At 40.9% G+C, this 19397-nt stretch overlaps 1 long non-coding RNA gene across 2 annotated transcripts in view; it reads right to left on the minus strand.

The window, feature by feature from the left end:
* Positions 1-19397, minus strand: part of LOC147177467 (uncharacterized) — a 43069-nt gene that overhangs the window by 9171 nt on the left and 14501 nt on the right. Inside the window, exon 6 of one of the 2 annotated variants that reach the window (XR_015094302.1) lies at positions 13191-13656. The exons of the other annotated variant lie outside the window; for it this stretch is intronic. This is a non-coding gene — a long non-coding RNA (uncharacterized LOC147177467). Of the gene's footprint in view, positions 1-13190; positions 13657-19397 lie in introns of those variants that run through there. 2 annotated transcript variants of the gene reach the window in all.

The following is a 19397-nucleotide window of genomic DNA, read 5'->3' on the forward strand; positions in this document are numbered from 1 at the left end:
ATTAACTCTTTGACCGCCATAAACGTTATAAAACGTTTAGCATAAACCTACGGAAGGGCGCCGAGGACGTTAAAAGACGTTCACTATGTTTTTTTTTTGTTTTTTTTGAAACGGGTGGAGGAAAGCCTTGGGCAGCTGTGCTGAAAGTATCAGGCAGATCTGGTTAGTATAAGGACTCGTTTTGGCCCCTAGATGGCAGCGATGACTCTCTTTGCACAAGGTTGGATGGGCCGCCCACCGTGGGCGTCAGTTGAAGACGTGAGGCGGAGCTAGAGTGTTGAGGGGACAATGGCTGATGAAGCCACAATGGCAACCGGTTGCAAGCAGCTCACGCTTGAGCATTTTTTTTTAAAGACGGAAAGCATCGATCAATACTAAAAAGCGCATTGATGTCGACGATGATGATGACTCCGAGCTTGACGCCAAAGTTGGAAGCCTTGACGCGACCGTTATGATCACATAGTAAGCCTCACCGGCTAAGCGCGGCTAGCGCTGCTAATGCCGGAAAACGCGCACAATAACCGACCGGGTACTTCTACACAATCGGACATTCGAGAGTTGTCGAAAAGCATCGACCAATGCATTGATGATGATGATGATGATGATGATGGTGAATCCTGAGGTTGACGCCACAGTTGGACGCCACAGTTGGACGCGGCCTTTATTCTCACGTCATAAAGCCTCACCGGCTAGCGCTGCTAACGCCGGAGCTGCACAAGCGGACATTCGATCGGACAATGAAGAGTACCCCGAGTCCAATGCATATTCATCGGAGGAGCGGGTACAGTCTGATCACGGAGAAGATACTGGTTCTGGACTACGATGCCACCATGAATGGAGTGGATAAAATGGATCAGAACATCTCTTACCACCCTGTATAGCAACTGAAGGACATGAGGAAGCCAGACGTAACACCACCGTAACGTAACCGTAGCATGATCCTGATATTAGGCTTGATGGCAACACACACTGCAGTATATACTTGCTATTCCCCGGAAAAAACGGCCTGCAAGAAAGTGGAGCTTTTGCACGCGAAGAGGCAATCTGTTGTGCAAATGCTGTTGCGTCTCCTTGCACGCAGGGGAGAAAAAACAAAAAGAAAAACTGTCGTTGAAACATCCACATATTTGTAAATAGCACCACAGTTGCACACATTTGTAAATAGTTTGCCAAATTGTTGTCAAATTGTTACACTGTTGAATGTAAATAAACGTATTTTGCTATCAAAAAACACTTTTTCATTCTTGGTGGTAGTGTTTTATAGAAGTAAAGCACTATTTAGGTGTTTGTGGCATCATTCATGGACAAAAAGAAGTGTAAAATTCGCTAGAATGCATGAAATAATATCGTTTCACTAAAAGCTTGATTTCTCCGTATTTGAGTCCAAAACAAGCAAAATCGGAGGGAAATAACCATTTTCTATTGTTGATTACTAAAGAACGGAATAAGGTAGAAACAAACTTTATTTTTCTGATGAAAGATGAAAGTCCAATCTTTCATTTGGTAGTATGTGTGTTTCCATAGTCCAAACAGAACATTTTCTGTGGACCTTGAAAGATCAGTCAAAATGCTTAAATCGGCTGGCACTGACGGCATCCCTTTTCTGAAAATGTCTGGCAGTCAAAGAGTTAAAGTAATGTAACTTGATTACTTTTGGATTACTCCAATATTGAGTATGCTCACGAAGACAAAATAAAAATAAATATCACCACAATATATATTCTATACAATGTGCCCCTACTATTTGCGGGGTGCATAGGGGCCGGGAAGCCTACAAATAGCAAAAATCCTTGTGTAATTAAAAAGCATGTAGCCTATAGATTGATTGATTGGTTAATTGATTGGTTGTTTGATTGGTTGTTTGATTGGTTGTTTGATTGGTTGTTTGATTGGTTGTTTGATTGATTGATTGAAGGGCATAGGCTGTTTTCGAACTGCCACTGAAAGCAACCACGCCTCACAGTTCAGACAGACAGATAGATAGATGGATAGATAGATAGATAGATAGATAGTCATCCAATGACAATGACGATGCGTGACATCAACTGCAAAATGAACTTTTATCCCCGTCACAAGTTTAGCCGTGTATATGTTGTGCGTGATGTTTAAATAGTGAATTGGTGGGAGGAAGATTTGTTTGGAAGGTGTAACTCACATTATGGTTGTAGGCTAGCGGGCTAGCTAGCAAGAAGCTACAGCACGTAGCATGCCGCTGGACTCTCAGCTCAAACTTTCGCTCGTTCAGCAAGACGAGTACGTTCCAGTAAATACCGGTCGCCATTTCCTCCTCCCGTCCGTGAAGCTTTTTCAAACTGCCCGTGTGTGGAGGACACGACTAGTCAGTTCATTCGTCCCCACCTCCACGACATGTAGCAACGGTCTCTCTGTCTCTCTCTCTCTCTCTCTCTCTCTCTCTCTGTCTCTCCCTCAGCCTCGCTCATCGAAGTAATCCCCATTTTTAATAAATGTACCTGTAATCTGATTACATGTTTTTTTCCTTTAACTGTAACGGAATACAGTTACTTTTTTTTTTTTTTTTTTACATCTGATTACGTAACGACAGTACATGTATTCCGTTACTCCCCAAGCTACAAATAAATCCTTCGCAATTACTGCATCAGAGCGGTAAAAGTAATCCAGCATTCGTTCTTCAATGGCATTATAAATACAGGTAGATGCATGATGATGTAGTGTAAATCGGGTCAATTAATTCTTAAACTAAATAATTGATTGATTGATTAATTAAATAGAGGACACTCAAGTGTAATATTTCAATTAAACTCAAGCTCGGTTTTTGGAGCACCACATCAGTTTTTAGATAGTTTTATCAGGATAACAGATGATAACCTCAGTAAATCAGACATTCAAGTCATGAAGGATGCTACATTTTAATAGCTTATGAGTTTGAATGTCTCTAATCAGGCAAACTGGTAAAGTTGACCTTACTACTCAACACTAAGCACCAATGTGTACAATCTGGTTAATGTCTGCAAAGTTGCATATACAACTGGTTTGGTTTGGCATCCGAGACCCTGGGAGGCTTGCCCTGATTTGAGGCTCGCAGGCAAGCAGGCCAAATGAAGAAGAGATGGAAGGAGAAAAAACAGTTCAGCAGGGAGAGAGTTCATCAAAACAAAAAATTGTCCTAGCGGCCCTTCGCGATAGCAGTTTGCAATCCTTCCGGAGTCTGATCTGCTGTTTTTCAAGTCGGCCTTTCCGGTCGCCTTTAAGCCTGGCAGAGATGAGAAAGCGTTGTCTAGTCTACGCTTGCCTGTCGCATTGTGATGGTTGGGGCCGTGAAGGAGCGTGTTGGGTCACACAACCCCCCCCCCCCCCTCCCAAAAAATTATTCCGTTATTTAGTAATCACCATCTGAAAATAGGTAATTTGAGCGACATCTAGAGAAAATAGAAAAGGAGAAAAGATACATTTTCTGCATAACAGTGACTTTGACACAATTTTTTGTTTAGTGACGTTCTGTGGATTTGATTTAATGTGACAAACGCTTTGATCATTCACGTCATCCTTAAAAACTTTCTATTTCCTAAGATCCGCCATGTTTTCATGTAATTTGATACTACCGGGAGCTCATTGAAAAGAGATACAACGCTGCCATCTGCTGGCCATAGTTAGTGGGTGTGTTGGGATTTTTCAACCCCATTTACAAAGCAACGCTGCACAAGACACTGCCCATTGTGAAAAAAAACGTAATTGACGTTATTGGCGGTATAAAGTGGGTGTGTCCTTAGCGTCAATAGACGTTTTTGGCGGTTAAAGAGATAAACGAGTTCTGGTAAAAAAGTTGTTTTTCACCCCTGTTATCTTTGACCTCCTGGTCTGTGGAAGGGGTCTGCATTCCAGAGATGGGGCACGGCATGGTCACCTTGGAAGCTACCAGTCTTGGGGATGGCAAGACAAAAAGGCAGTTATTTTGTCTTTGACAGCATGAGATCCGGTTGACATAAAATACAAAGTCAGACTCAGGAAGGGAAACGGGATGACATACAGTACTTGTATATGCATTGTAACAGTCATCGGGGAAGTGTGTAGCAGTTAAACCATCTCTAAATGATGCACAAAATGGTGTGTTCAGTGACACTTCATCAATCTGCATTAATATTTACATCTTCAAAAAAGTATCCTTGATGAAATCGATGCTGATTACTTGACAAGTGACAGCACTCCACCACAATTAGACATCCATTAGCTGAGATATATCATCTCCATCAATTAATTGTATTTGCACCAAAGCAGATGCAACAAGTGCATAATTATGGCTGTAATTAAGCTGCAAAAAATACAATCCCTGCCACATGGGCACCTTTGAAACTATGACTGCTCGCTTCATTAGCATCTGCTGTAAGCTTATTAATCATCGAACAGGCAATTAGCAAGCTGTTAACATTGGCAGCTGGTACGTAAATATATTCCTGGCTTAATATCCGCCTCAGATAATAAAGGAAACATTATGAAAATGAGCTTTGCCACCATGTGAGTGATCTATGCCATTAATTGCGCTTCACCGTCAAAAGTGTTGGGATGGGCCAATGGCAGTGTGTCGGGCTGGCACGGAGCTTATATGCCAGCCTGCCGGGGGAATGAATGTCGCAGGCGGCCTTCATGACAATTTATGGGGTGCTCAAATGCTCCCCCCTAACCTTCTGTCGCATTGACACTTGAGCTCGGGGCTAGTAGAGGTAAACTAGGGAGCTAGCTTGTCACGTACGTGTTAGCATCACATGCTGACCATATTCACAAAATAAGACGTCCTTTTCCATCGTTTTTTTTTTACTACACACGTCTTCATGCCCCGTGGCTACACGATTAGAAACCAAGCCAGGTTTGTTTTGGCAATCTACAGCACAATTCAGTGCACAACATTGCTAATGACACTTGGGCTCGACATCCATCAAGGCGCTGCTCATGAAGCCTGATCCAACATGTAGCTTCCCTTTTGGTCTTTGGTGCTAATCTATGCAGCGCAGGCACACAGAAGCCATTACATCTCGGAATACATGATGAGGCTCACAGCTAATTCTCCTCTCCACGCCAAGGGGAGCTTGGAGGACGAGAGGCGGCATAATTGAAGCCAGGAGGCAGATTGTGATCTATTGACATGCATTGGAGGCTTTTAATTGGACAGTTGTCCCCTTGCGTTTGACAGACAGCTGTGTGGGCAACGATAACCTCCTTCCGTGGATGCATACACAATAACGTCACGATCCCTCCACACACTAACTTGTAACTCTTAACCATGACTCACTAAGACACAAACGAATGTTCTTAAATTAAAAAACAAAAATGCACTCAACTGAAATTGTTGCTAATATTTACTCCAGAAATATCTTTCAACCTTCTTCTTTTGAACCTGTTTCGCTTGACACTCAAGCCTGTGTTCATTTATATTTACTAGATTAATTGAGGAATTTAATTTGGATTTATTACATTTTTTCTTCCACTGTGCTTGTGGTCCCTTTGTGCCATGATGAGTCCTGTCACAGATTGTGCAACAGTCATCACCCATCCACTTCTATACTACTGATCTTTATTAGGGGCTAGGGGTGCAACGGTTCCAGATTTTGGTGTACAATTATAGTCTGAGAAAAAAAAACACAGTTTTACAGTTTTCAGGATTATTCTTGTAGACATTTTTAAAAATCACATCAGCATTGTTTGAAAAGGTTTATTTTTTCAATAATAAATAACTGAATATATTTTTAAGTTGCTGCCTATTAAAACACGATGACCCGTAGGCTCTTAAAGGCCTTAAGGGCCTGAGCACTATGTATAACAAGTGGACTGTATGTATCCTCTTTTTTTTTCATCTTAAAAAAAAATCTTTCAATTTCTTTCCATTTCAACCATACTTACAGATGAAATGTTTGTCCACAGCCTTTAAACTGGCGATTTGTGATGTTTACTGCTACACATGTAGGCATTTTGCAGCGAAATGCGTATGCTGAGATAAGTTTCTTGGGAGTCCCAAGATGGCGGCCCCACGGCTTCAAAAGTCTCGGACTATGGCTTCTCCAGCGGGCGGTCGTGGATGGGGGGCCTGCGGGAGCTCTGGGGTCGGAAGGCGTCCAGTCGGTGGCGACGGAGCGGTGTGCCGGTGGTTCCCAGCGGCCGTCGCGACCCATGGGGCCTTCGCCTCACCCCCTCGCCGCCGCCGCCGCCGCCGCCGCCACCTAACCTTTCTCCACGTCCACTCAACCTGGTCCAGGCTGGACCGCAGCCGGCGAGGGGTACGTAACTCTCCCCAGGCGGCATTCAAAGCTGAGCCCTGTGTTGTGCACCCGCTTAATGGGCCGAGTGGAAACAGAAGCGCTATGAACTATGCCGCATGGCTCATTTTGCGCATCACGTCAGCGGAAATAACCGGTGTTGTTGAACGGCTGTGATTATTTACTAGGGGCACGAGTATGCTGGACCTTTTTACAGCTGACTTAAGGTGAGAGGCGGGGTACACCCTGGATAGATCACCAGCCTATCACAAGGAATGCACAACCGACACCTTCATTAACTATTTTAAAAGTCTCACATATGACACAACTGTGGGAAAAAGTAGTTGCTCTAAAAATGTAAAACACGTCACTGTGTACTTTACAAATAATTTATGATGTACATGACAGTGAAGTTTTGATACTTTTAACAAGTACTTCCGCAAACTTCCAGTGTATATTCTTTCAGAATGAGTGTTTCTAAAAAGTCCCCCAAAAAATTAGCTCTGCGAGCTATGTGGCAGTCATATTTGTTTTTAAATTCTAGGATATAAAAAAAAAAGAACACCCAACAGACACCATTTGACATCTTGTGCAACCAATTAAATGACATCACTAAGTTAATCATATCATGGCATGTTATTCTCCCCATGTTCTGTGGTCTGCCTGTAGCGCATATTCATTTATTGACACGAGCTGACATGGGAAGAAGCCGATCATAGATAGTGTAGCGGGAATGTGGTGCACCACAACTGATGGGAAAAGCAGCCCAGCCTATGGAATCATTTGTACTGGCCCTACCAAAGCATGCAGCGCCTCCAAATGAAATGTAGTCACATCACATCAGAACAAAAGGCAGCAAAATAAATGCGTGACCCCAGGAATCAATCGTGGAACATCATTGTTGCTCATCTCAAAAAGGAGTCCACCATTTGGAAGTGCAATATTGAGTTTCAGTCCGCAAAATCTTCAGGCCTCCGTCACAGCAGGGTTGAATATCATTCAGTGGCAGAAGTATCTTCAACTATCAGACTGAACCAATCCAGATGAAAATGTCCATGTAAATCAAAAACCAGGCTCTTTTGTGACAACCACACTCAACCGCTCCTTTTAAAATCCACTACTGTGCAATCAATGTGGCGTCTGAGTAATGCCAGGCCCATTAGAGCCGACCAAATTGCAGCGGAAGGCAGGCAAAGTGTATCATCCATTGTGGGAAACGACTGCTTAATATAGCAGCTGGTGCTTGAAAGAGTGCTTAGTGGAGCACAATCCACTAAAATCAATAACAAGAGTGAGGCTATATTGTTTCATACAATGAAAAATTGTGGCTACTATTAAAAAAAAAACACTCAATATTGATGTCCGGGCTGGTAAGAAGCTGAGTCATGAGAGAGGAGTAAATAATAAAGAGATGAAAAAAAACGATGGCAAGATGAGTGACAGAAAATAATGGTACGCTACATGCGGACGAACAACATTTAACCTACAGATAAATTCCTCTGACCAAACATGCTCCCTTCTTCCGCTTAATGGGATTAAACAAAGGAGTGATTATTACATTTCATAGAGGTCAAAGGATCTTGTTGTCATTAAATCACGTTAATCGCTTAATTTCTTTATTTACATCCTAACATGCAAACACAAGGGTAGAAGCGCTAACGCTAAATGCTATATTGGTCGACAGTTTAACAGCGCTAACAAGTCAAAGTATTCACCGTCCAACCTTATTTGTTCTGTCCCGACAGCTATTGGAAGCTGGCTGTGCTGTGCCTCACGCCGGTCACGTATTAGAACATTACTGCTAGAAAGTTCAGCCCGCGTTGACGGCGAGTGGTGACCACAGTGAATAGTCGATTACATTTAGCATGATTTAGATGTGAAAGCGAGTGGTTCAATGCTAATTGCCTGGCCGCTACCGACAGGATGCGGATGGGAATGAGAACGCAAATGTGAATTTGGAAGTAAATATAACAGTTAAATTCCCTTTTAATAAGTTTATCGTATTAATTGCAATGATGATTGACTGTGATTGACATGCAAATGGCAAAAAATCGAGACACTGGGATGGAACCTGCATAATAATGAGGTTGGCAAAATTCCCAAAATTTGATTGTCCTTGCTAAAGCAGGACGTTTGGTCACTCTAAGATAGCATTTAGCAATAGCCAAAGTAATAACTCAACCAACTCTTTTGCCGCTACCTGATATAACCTAGCATAATAGCGCTAAATTCATTAAAAAATATTTTTTTAGTAGAATTAAAATAAAATATTTAACAAACAATGTTTTACAAAAATAATGTCACTTATAAGAGTGCTTTATGTATGATATGATAATATTTAGAAAAGGAGCCAGTTGAGGTGGCTTGCGCATCTAGTACGAATGCCTCCTGGACGCCTCCCTGGAGAGGTGTTCCGGGCATGTTCTACCGGTGGGAGGCCCCGGGGACCACCCAGGATACCCTGGAGAGACTATGTCCCTCAGCTGGCCTGGGAACGCCTTGCAATTCCCCCCGGAGGAGCTGGTTGAAGTGGCTGGGGAGAGAGAAGTCTGGGCTACCCTGGATAAGCGGCAGATAATGGATGGATGGATATTTTGACATGAACCTTTTCATTGATATAGCGCCAAATAATACTCCCAATTATCATTTTTGTTGCCTCTGGTTTAGACATGAATGGTTTTGTGTTGATTTATTTTGTTAATATTACAAGCGCTCTACATTTTCCTTCAGTGTCACATGAAAAGATATGATAAAATATTTACAAACATATACTTTTGCAAGATACTGTATCGGCGTCAGTGTTTCCCACAGATTTTAAATTTGAGAAAAAATTTAGATTCGGGCGGGTGGACTCCGGACGGTGGGTGGGTGGGGGTGAGTGGTTGATGGTTAAGGTGTTCCCAGTCCTGCTACTTGCGTCTCCTCTAACCTCATGATCTACAAGTGAGTGACGGCAAACTAAGATTACATGCGGTATATCTGGTCGCGACACGTTCAAAAAAAAAAAAAAAAAGTTCTTGAAATCTACTTGGGTAGTGGCCAGTTTACTTAGGTAGCGCGCCCAAGTATTAACATGGTGTGGGAAACACTGGGCATATTCCAAAGCATTCCAGCTATCAAGCATGCATCGTGAATTCCGTCAGCCTACTTTGTGGCTTGTGACTGAAGAGGAAGAGCTCTGTGAGCTCCAGTCCGACTCTCCTCATCAGTATGGATGTGCCCTCTTCATCCCCAACAACAACACAGGCAGCGGGATGAAAAAGAGAAGGGGATCCCTTAATAAAACAGGACTGGGATGAAGCCACATTCTCTTCATTCTGGACTTGATATTTGTTGAGCGCACATAGCAGACTCTTCAAAGGCAGGGAACATTCCCGCAGGCTTTCTCAGATCTCAGACTGGGCTGGCCTCACTGCACCCGCCACGCACGCACATATGCACACATACATCTTCACACACAGGTTTTCAGCAATATTTTCAACACATCACATCTGCTGGGGAAAAAAATTCATTGCTGTTTATGGCGGGTTAGTTCCCACGAGAATATGGTAGAATTCAGGTTCCTCCTCCCTCCGAAACCATCACTTTCAAGGACACCACACAAAAAAAGGTCATGTTTGTTGAGTCAAATCGTCAAAGAGCCATTTACAACAGATTGCTCAATAATTTTGTAAAAATGAACAGACCAAATGGCCATGATCAACAGTTTGGACAAAAGTTTCCGCCCGACGCCAGTGAAATGCAGCTCGCAATGGTATGAATGTCAAATGTAATTTAGGGTTCTATATTGGCAGACAGCGTAGATGCACTGAAGGGTAAAAATTGCCGCATCTTGATTTGGTTTTTGTGCCGGTGCAAGCATTATTTAGAGTTTGGGAATTTTGCTTCGGCATAACGAGGACATTTCCTTTGACATTCACAGGCACATCTGACATTTTGGTGGCAGCAATTCGTCATTAAATTTTGCGCCTGCTTGAACCATGTCTAAGAATTGGCACAGGTAATGTAAGGTGATTTTTGAGAATTTGATGGAGGTGCATGCAGACTGGTTCTGCATGGTTTTATTATCACTGTTACTTTTGTTATCTTCAGGTTTATTTTTCACCACCATTGATGAAGAATAAATATGTTAACTAAGAAAATATGGAAAAGGGGGGATTTAGTAAGTCTTGTGACTTCTTCCCACTTCCTTTTGAACATGGAAAATTTAGGTTAGGTGCGCTTTGTTGAATTTAGCTTGTTTTGTAGTTTTTTTGTTTTTTTGTTTTTTTGTGTTTTCATGTTCAAAATACACTTCGACTCAATGTCATCATATTTCATTCATAAACGATCGAAAAATAATTTACAACAGTTTACCTCCTTTAACAAATAGTGGGTGTTTAATTATTTAATTGCAGAAGTTTGGAAGGCCTGTATTTCTATAAATACGTTTTTTTATATATATAATAATAAACAATTTATCCTATGTATAATTTCAAGTGTAACCGTAAGAAACTTCATCTTCTACTTTCATCCCCCTCATAATTATATGCTTAACATGTGTGATTATCATCCTCATTATTTTCTGAGCAGATTTGGGAGAAAATATTTAACATTTAAGACACCTCACTCCACAGGATAATCCATCATGATAAACTCAAAGAGCCTTCAAGATAATCAGGTCTTTGCTGAATTTGGTTGGAAGGGGTAGCTGTGTGGGTTCGAGCTCCAAATCGTCCCAATTATCTTTGTTCATATGTGAACTGGGCTTCGGAAATACAAAAGCTGCTACAGAGAAAGATGTGCACTGACCTGACCTTATTAGAGACGAGTTAGACCCGCGGGTGGCTGACAAACGCACTGGAAATGGATGAGGATGAAATCTGCTGGTGCACTGAGACGCTATTGACAACATATTTGTCCTGTGGCTTCGTTTAGCCTCAACTTCATCCTTTCCAGACGCGACTGAATTAGCATTAAGACAACACAATTAAGACCAGTCTGCTACAAGTCACTGGCAGATTAACACCTTGTAGTCATGATAAATGGTTAAGGCTGCTTCAAGAGTGTGAGGTAATCATTTAGGATTGACACACAGTCTGCTTCCTCACTGATTAATTTCAAGTATGTATTACAATGCTGAGTTGTTGTTTTTTGCCTGAATTTAGTCAGAATCTGCAGATTAGAGTTTAAATTGATGCATTTTTTTTTTTAAGGGGTAACGTCACGCTGAATCATTCTGAAATACGTGCAGTTGTGCATATGGAGACGACTCGTGCTTGATCTCCTTTTGTCTTGCTTTTCATGAACACATCAGCATCCTTGCAGGTGCATGAATCCCTTGTTGGGCTTGAAAAATCAAAGATGCACATAGCTGGAAAAAGATCAGTGTGGCGTGTGGTGAGTGCCCTCAGGTTGTATCTTTATTGATAGAAGGTGGCGAGGAATAAGCTTAGGTTGTCTCCACTGATTTGCTGATACCAAGATATCGACACCTGGGAATCAATATGCCTCCTGGGTGTGAGGCTGAAGAATTGGAGCCAGACATTTCAGGGCTCAAGGCAATTTTTTTATTATTGTTTTTTACTAGGACCACAGTCACCCCTAATTTAAAATTGTAGGGGCTCAAGCAGAACATTTTGAGGTGCACACTGTAAATGGATTCGAATCTATTCACTTTGTTAATTGTTGATTTTTTTGCCTTTTTTTGCCATGACGTTTAACAATAGTTTTCTTACATTCCAACTAATTATGTGTTTTATGAAGTAAATATTATAGAGCACTATTTCCTTCATTCAAAACACATTACAAAACAGTTTTGGGAAGGTTGGAACAAATTAATGGCATTGTTTTAATGGTGAAAGGTGATTTGAGATGCAAGTGTTTTGAGATATGAGTATGCTCACAGAATGAATTAAACTAGTATCTCAATGCACAACTGTAATAATAATAATAATTCTGACTAGACAAAGTGCCATTTCTGCAGAAATTGCATGGGAATGCTGAAAAACTGAATGCTAAGATTAGAATGGATCTGCTTATGAAGTAAATTGAAAGATAAATTATGTGAAAATTACAGATCTTACTTGTAGTTAAATGACAAATTAATAAAAATAAAACTTGAACTGCAATCTGTCGAAGGTGGGATATAATCTTTTCAGGGAAATTATTATCCATTTCCTGATATAAGTCAGTGAGTATCAAACCATCAAATGTACTAGAATGTCGTCCAAGCGGGCCTTGAACCCAGGTTCTTTGTGGTGGGAGGCAATTGCTCTAAGCACTGACCTAACTTGACTTGTTCAAATTCATGGCTAATGGCATATTTATTTTGAAAAGTCTCATCTGATGCTGAGAGCTAACGGGCATTTAATCATTTCAGTGAAATTATAACCCATTTCCTGATCTGATAGTCAGTTGGTATCGAACCATCGAATGTACTAAAATGTGGTCCAAGCGGGGTTTGAACCCAGGTTCTCCACCATGGATATATTTGCAATGTACAGTCGGAGGTGGGATTCAAACCTGCAACCTGCTGGTTAGTGAACAGTGCACTTTACCAAGTGCGCTAACGAGCAGTATCAGACACCTGGCAATGATGATCAGTTGTATGTATGTAAGTGGGCGTGGAAAAGTGGCACTTAGAAAAAGTTCAATGTCAGTCCCATTGTAAATGTATAGGGAAAAGTGATATTTAACGTTAAATTGTTGTTTCACGGCAAAAAAGTACGTGTGGAGAATAAAAATCCCAATAACAAATGTGGGATCTTTATTGCCCAAATGCAAAGTCTTACCAGAGTAAAAATTCAGCACACTATTGTATTTTCATGGCAACAATTAGCATTTATTTTGGCACAGCATGTTTATGTTGTGTGCCGCAATAAGAGTATGTTTGTTCACTACGCTGCAGGGAGCCACTTTTCTCCTGTTTATTAGTAGCAGTGACTAAAAAAAAAACTGGTTTGGACTTGAAAGTAGCATAAAGCGTTAACAGTGCAAAATCATTGTTCCATTTATTTGTGGTTTACAAAGCAAGCTAATGATCCAGCTCAGACAATATGGCGACACTGAGGAGGAAGGTGTGTGTTTTCGTAAGCACTCGAAGCTGTGGATGATCGCGGGATTGTTTTGTCCACAGAGTCGACAGCACACCAACATTGTGAATAGATTCCAATCCTGTCTGCAGGCATAACAAAACCTCTCAGACAAACATGCTGCTGTTGAGGTAATGCGAGTGAAGCAGAAAAAGTCTCTTGATAACCTCTCCCCTCTGCTGTTGATGTCACAATCCCCCGCTGCGATCAGGGAGCGTATCCTCGGGGATAGCGAGTAATTCGAAGCAGGCGGCGCGCCCGTAGAACGGACCCCGATGCGAAGCCCCGTTGCATCCGCTCCAGGAAGACACGCTTTATTATTGGAGTACACTGGATGAAGCAGGAAATGCTGTGCCGGGCTAGACAGGAGATGACGGAGGATTTGAGTGTAGCCAGGAACGGGTATTATTTACACGTCAATTTTCTGTGGAGAAGCCACCTTTCATTTGCTGCTTCATAATTGACTTCCACTAGCATGTCGGAGATCCCCTGAGAGGCTTTTGTGGTTTATTCACAAGATGTCTGTCTGTCTGTGCAGCCGAGACTGCAAATGAACCTTTCAGAAAGCCGCCTCACCTTGCGGCCGGCCAACAACCCGCACGTGCAGGCTTGGGGAGAAACGGAATACATGTACCGCCATTATGTAATCAGATTGCAATTTAAAAAAAATCTGTATTCCATTACAGTTACAGGAAAAAATATGTAATCAGATTACAGGTAAATTTATTCAAAATTGGGATTAATTCGAGGGATTACAATTTCTACGAAGAGAGAGCGTGAAAGAGAGAGAGAGAGGACCGTTGCTACATGTCGGGGAGGTGGGAACGAACGAACGAACTGACTAGTCGTGTCCTCCACACACGGGCAGTTTGAAAAAGCTTCACGGACGGGATGAGGAAATGGCGACCGGTATTGACTGGAACTTACTCGGAGCGAAAGTTTGAGCTGAGAGTCCAGCGGCATGCTACGCGCTGTGGCTTCTTGCTAGCTAGCCCGCTAGCCTACAACCATAATGTGAGTTACACCTTCCAAACAAATCTTCCTCCCACCGATTTAAACATCATACACAACATATACACGGCTAAACTTGTGACGGGGATAAGAGTTTATTTTACAGTTGATGTTACGCATCGTCATCCTCATTGGATGACTATCTATCTATCTGTGAGGTGTGGTTGCTTTCAGTAACAGTTCGAAAACAGCATATGGCCATCAACCAATAGCCCACATGTTTTTTAATTACACTAGTATTTTTGCTATTTGATGTGTAGGCTGCCCGGGTCTCTATCACCCGCAAATAGCAGGGGCACATTGTATAGAATATATATTGTGGTTATATTTATTTTTATTTTGTCTTCATGAGCATACTCAACATTGGAGTAATCCAAAAGTAATCCAGTTACATTACTTTAATATTATGGTACTTGGATTACGTTACTAACTAAATTTTTCAGCAGGTAACTTGTAACTGTAATGGGTTACATTTTAAAAGTAACCCTCCCAACCCTGAGCACGTGTTGGCTTTCTTTTTGATTTGCTCTTTCCGTCTGCCAGTAACAACCTTCAACTAACCTTTAAAAGACGTGAATAATTGAAATCCTATTTTCATATCAATGGAGGAGTCAAGCCAGGCAATTATCTTTTATCTGTGTACTTTGGTGTCAGAGCAAATCATAATAAAGTCCTCTCAGTGAGGAAGAGCCACGGGCGGGCTAGTGAGGCTTCGAGTGGGAAGAGAGACGACAACACAGGCCGTTTGGTCTTCTATGATGATTTCTAGAAAATTTGAATGAAAAGAATGAATAATTCACAGATCAGTCATGGCGAGGCGAGGAAGTTAGTTATGTGCTAGTTGCGAGAAAGACGGTATGTGTGGGTGTTGTTTGCTGGTGTACTGGCACAAATGGAGCTTCACCTATTAGCTCCATGTTGTGCAGTGTCACAGTTGCTATACAAGCTTGGGGGGAAAAAAACGCCATGTCGCAGACAGATGTAGATCTCCAGGAGGGGAAAATGTAAAAAGCGCAAGATGGGAAAATGTGAGAAAGAAATTCCCCGCGGTCCTCATTAAAATTCAGCAGTGCAGCAGCACCCTCCTCGTCTGCACTCCTTTGCCTTCCCACTCTCATTTTCTCCGTCTGTTCCATAAGACATCATCGCACCTTCTCCCATTTGTGGACTGGTCATGATCAGTGTGAAATATTCATAAAAGTTGTCGCGTTCTTGATTGAGGAGTCATGAAGAGTTGACGCGATTTCCGTAACCAGATGGAAATGAAGAGAAGGGATGCATTTAGAGGTGTGCACATTTAAGAAAGAAAATTGAGCGTGAGATAATGAGGGTATCAATTTAAAACTGTGTGGTATTAATCTATGATGAATAAATATATAAAATTGGTCAAATATGAAGTAAAGCCTGTCATTTCTTTTCAAATAAAAATGATGGAGGAGTACTATCTTAGAACCTTGAACAAATGTTTGACTTGCATCTGCCTGCTGCACTGAAAAGCCTCTCGTTAGTCGGTAATAAGCAGATCAAGGTGATATTGACGCTGTGGAAAATAAATAACTGGGCGGATTAAAAGACTTAATTAAACTCAATAAGCTTTGATTTGATCAAATAGACATCTGATGCACTTTTAATTGGCTTTGGCAGGGAAGGCCAAGAATTTAGAGGAGGGCAATATGTCACCCTAATGACCATCCTATTATATACACTGGCCAGAAACATCATAATTAGGGCGGAACCATTTTGGAATATCATCTAATTGTAAAAACAATGACATCCAGCACAAACATCAGCGGAGCTCAGAATCTGTCTGTGAATCAATCAAATCCAACAAAATTGTGTTACACCACCTGCGCTACCATTTAGACCGGCTTCCACCGAGTCTAAAATCGAGTCTACTTTTTGGAACCAAATTTGCAGATGCGCAGGGGGGACGTGTAATAGAAAAACGCCTAGTGACGCACATTGCGGTCTACCAAATTCACAGACACACTTTAATTGGCCTATAAATGACTGACACGGGGAGAGAGGTAAGAATTTAACTTTGTGTTTATTATTGTGGTTGTACTTGCAGTGGTGTAGAACGGTACTGCACCACACCAAGAGCCGAGTAATGTTTTGGTTACCGTATTTAGTTACACGAAAGAGTCCAAATTAGGAAGTTTAGACTTTAAGCAGGTTAGTGAAGTGTACAAGAACCTCAGCTTGTGTGTTACAACATTACGTTAATGAGCATTTTTAGGCCAAATAGATAACAAAAAATGTGTCTGGAGCTGCAAAAAAAATGTGAAGGAATTGGAGTGTTAGTGTTAGTCTAATGTACTTACTACTGAGGGGCCAAGAGCTATATAGAGCTACACCATAACACAAAAATATTCAGCATCCAATACGTTGAGATTCATTCTCTTCTACCTCTCATTTTTGCATTCATTTATTTGTAATTTTTCATAAATTTTTTGATTTTCTGTCAAATTTCTGACAATTTTATGGACATGTGGTCATTTTCTTCCTCTCTTGGACATTTTATGGCTATTTTTTGCAATTTTGTGGACATTTTATAGTTACTCTTTTTTGGGGGGGGGGGGGGGGTAAGTCCAAAAATAGTTTATGGCAATTTTCTGAGTTTCTTTTGTTTTTGGACATTTTCTTTTCTTTCTTTTTTATTCAATTCTTTGGCATTTTTGGCAATTTCATGGACAATTTATGGTAAATTTCTACTTAACCTCTTCAATTTTGGATATTTTATGGTAACTTTTTGGACATTTGTGGATTATTTATAAAATAAAATAAAAACTTTTATCATTAACCTTTCATCTCTCCTTTCTGACATTAAAAATATTTAATTATTAATATTTTATCTAAACATGACTAAAAAAAAAAATTCTTAGAGATCCACAGGAGAGGGACTAAAGAGCCACGTGTGGCTCCAGAGCAGCAGGTTGCAGACCCCTGCATTAGAAAATAAGGTAGGAGGAATCGACCTTGGCGGAGGTTGAGTGTGGCTTCTATTTCTCCAAAACATCCAAATTTACACCAGCGCTGAAAGCACACAGGACAAAAAGAAAAAAACAAGCACGCGACTTTTTATTTCCCTGCGGTCGTTCCTCAGCCTTTGAATTACACGCACATACTAATTGACCAACAACTCGGCGCAGAATCGATACCTCCAGAGACGCGGCAACTGGAGACAGAAGCAGGCTGCTTCGGCATAATCATAACAGAAGCCGGCCTAATGATGTGAGCAATAGAGAAAATATACAGCATAATAAGACGCAACATTTTCCTCATAATTTACCCTTACAAGCAAGTTTTCTTCTCAAACACACTGAATACATTTCTTTAAGAAAGCACAATTAGACAACGACACCAAAAAGTATAAATATCATTAAGACATATTCAGAGCTAATTAATTTGCTCGTGTGGGGGCAAGAGATGAAAAATAAAGAAGCAGGGAACGTTGCATTCAATTTTCTCTTTTGTTAATTTGCACACTCCCCACTGGGAGAGGTAAAATAACCCCCAGTCAGACTTTTCTTTTATGCCGCTAATAATAATAGTGTTGCTTTTTCAGGCAAGGCAAACACAGAGTGATTTGCATAGTTGAGGATGTAATGGAAAGCGGCCAATATGTCCTTAAAGCTGCACACGCTTCTGTTTTGTTGTGCTGTTACTGTTGCTTTTTTTTTTCTATGAATATGATAATAAGTTGTCAGAAGACAGTCCCCCCCCCCCCCTCCTTTGACAACACGCACATTTTCCCGAGGGGGGTGAGATGCCCGAGCTTCTTTCCTGATAGATCTGCTCCCTGTGCATCTCCAAGGTGACGCTCCGCTTCAAGTCCTCTTTGCCCTAAAGCGCACCCCAGTGTCACAGCCTTCAACACAAAGCAGCCGCCTCCCACAAATCAGACACCATCCGATTCCTAAACAGTCTTTCAAAGAGCAGACAGGAACAAGAAGAAAGGAAACAACTTGACAAGCTCTGGGCTATTTTTATGTGCGCATGCAGATGCAACTCACGCACTGGAGTTGTCTTTGTCAGGGCAGGCGGATGTTGAGAACAAAACAAGTTGTAATTTGAAGTGCAATGTGTTTGGCTTGAAAGAAAAAAAAAAGATAAATGGTAACACGTGAGGTTTGTTTTAAAGTTTCGTGGTTAAGTTCATCCATCATCTCAGATGAGATGGAGCCGATCCAAGCTGACATTTGGGCGAGAGGTAATTGCAGGGCAGACAAATGAGCAGCCACACTTACATTCACACCCATCAACAATTTAGGTCTTCAATGCACATGACTGCATGTTTTTGGAATGTGTGAAGTCCACACTAGAAAACCATAGCAGATATATGAAACCAGAACCTTCAAACTGCGAGGCTGGCGTTCTGAACTCAACACAACTTTATTTATTTATTTATAGAGCACAAGCTGTGGAAGGGGATACCATGTTTTCTTAAAATGGAACTCAGGAGTAGCAAATACAATGAAAACAGCAGGGGCTCCAAAATTGAACCCTGTGGAACACCATACTGAGGCAGAGTGGGACTCAGAGCAACCAAAATATGTCATAGTGCTAAGCACTGTGCTGTGTTCGTATAACTTGTTTGACTGGAAAAAAAATAAAAATGTAGACGGGTAATATTCAGCTGTGCAATTAATTGAATTCAATTACAATTTCAATTACTGTATTACACTCCACAATTACAAAATCAGCATCATCGTAAAACAAATATTAATTAAAAAAAAAATATTTATACATTTGCATCTTTTTTAAATTTAAAATAACAAATTTAGTAAATGTTGTTTTATCCAAAAGGAACTACCATAATTATAGTGTTTCAAAGAATTTTATGTGTCTTAATATTTTTTGTTTTTTACATTTAAACATTTTCTTGTTATGTACCAAAAAAAAAACGTCCTTCTGCACAGTGCACATGCTGAATTCGAACTTCACGTTTTTGCCAACATAAATCAATGTATGTTATTAAAAAATATATATATTGTTATAAATTCTGTTTGGTCCAAAGGAAACTTACATAATTATAGTTTTTCTAGTTTTTTTAATTGGTCTTAATATTTAGGTTTCATAGCCGCAT

The sequence above is a fragment of the Leptonotus elevatus genome, chromosome 3, assembly GCF_054856555.1.
Source record: "Leptonotus elevatus isolate MCC_2025b chromosome 3, RoL_Lele_1.0, whole genome shotgun sequence".
NCBI classification, from domain to species: Eukaryota; Metazoa; Chordata; class Actinopteri; order Syngnathiformes; family Syngnathidae; genus Leptonotus; species Leptonotus elevatus.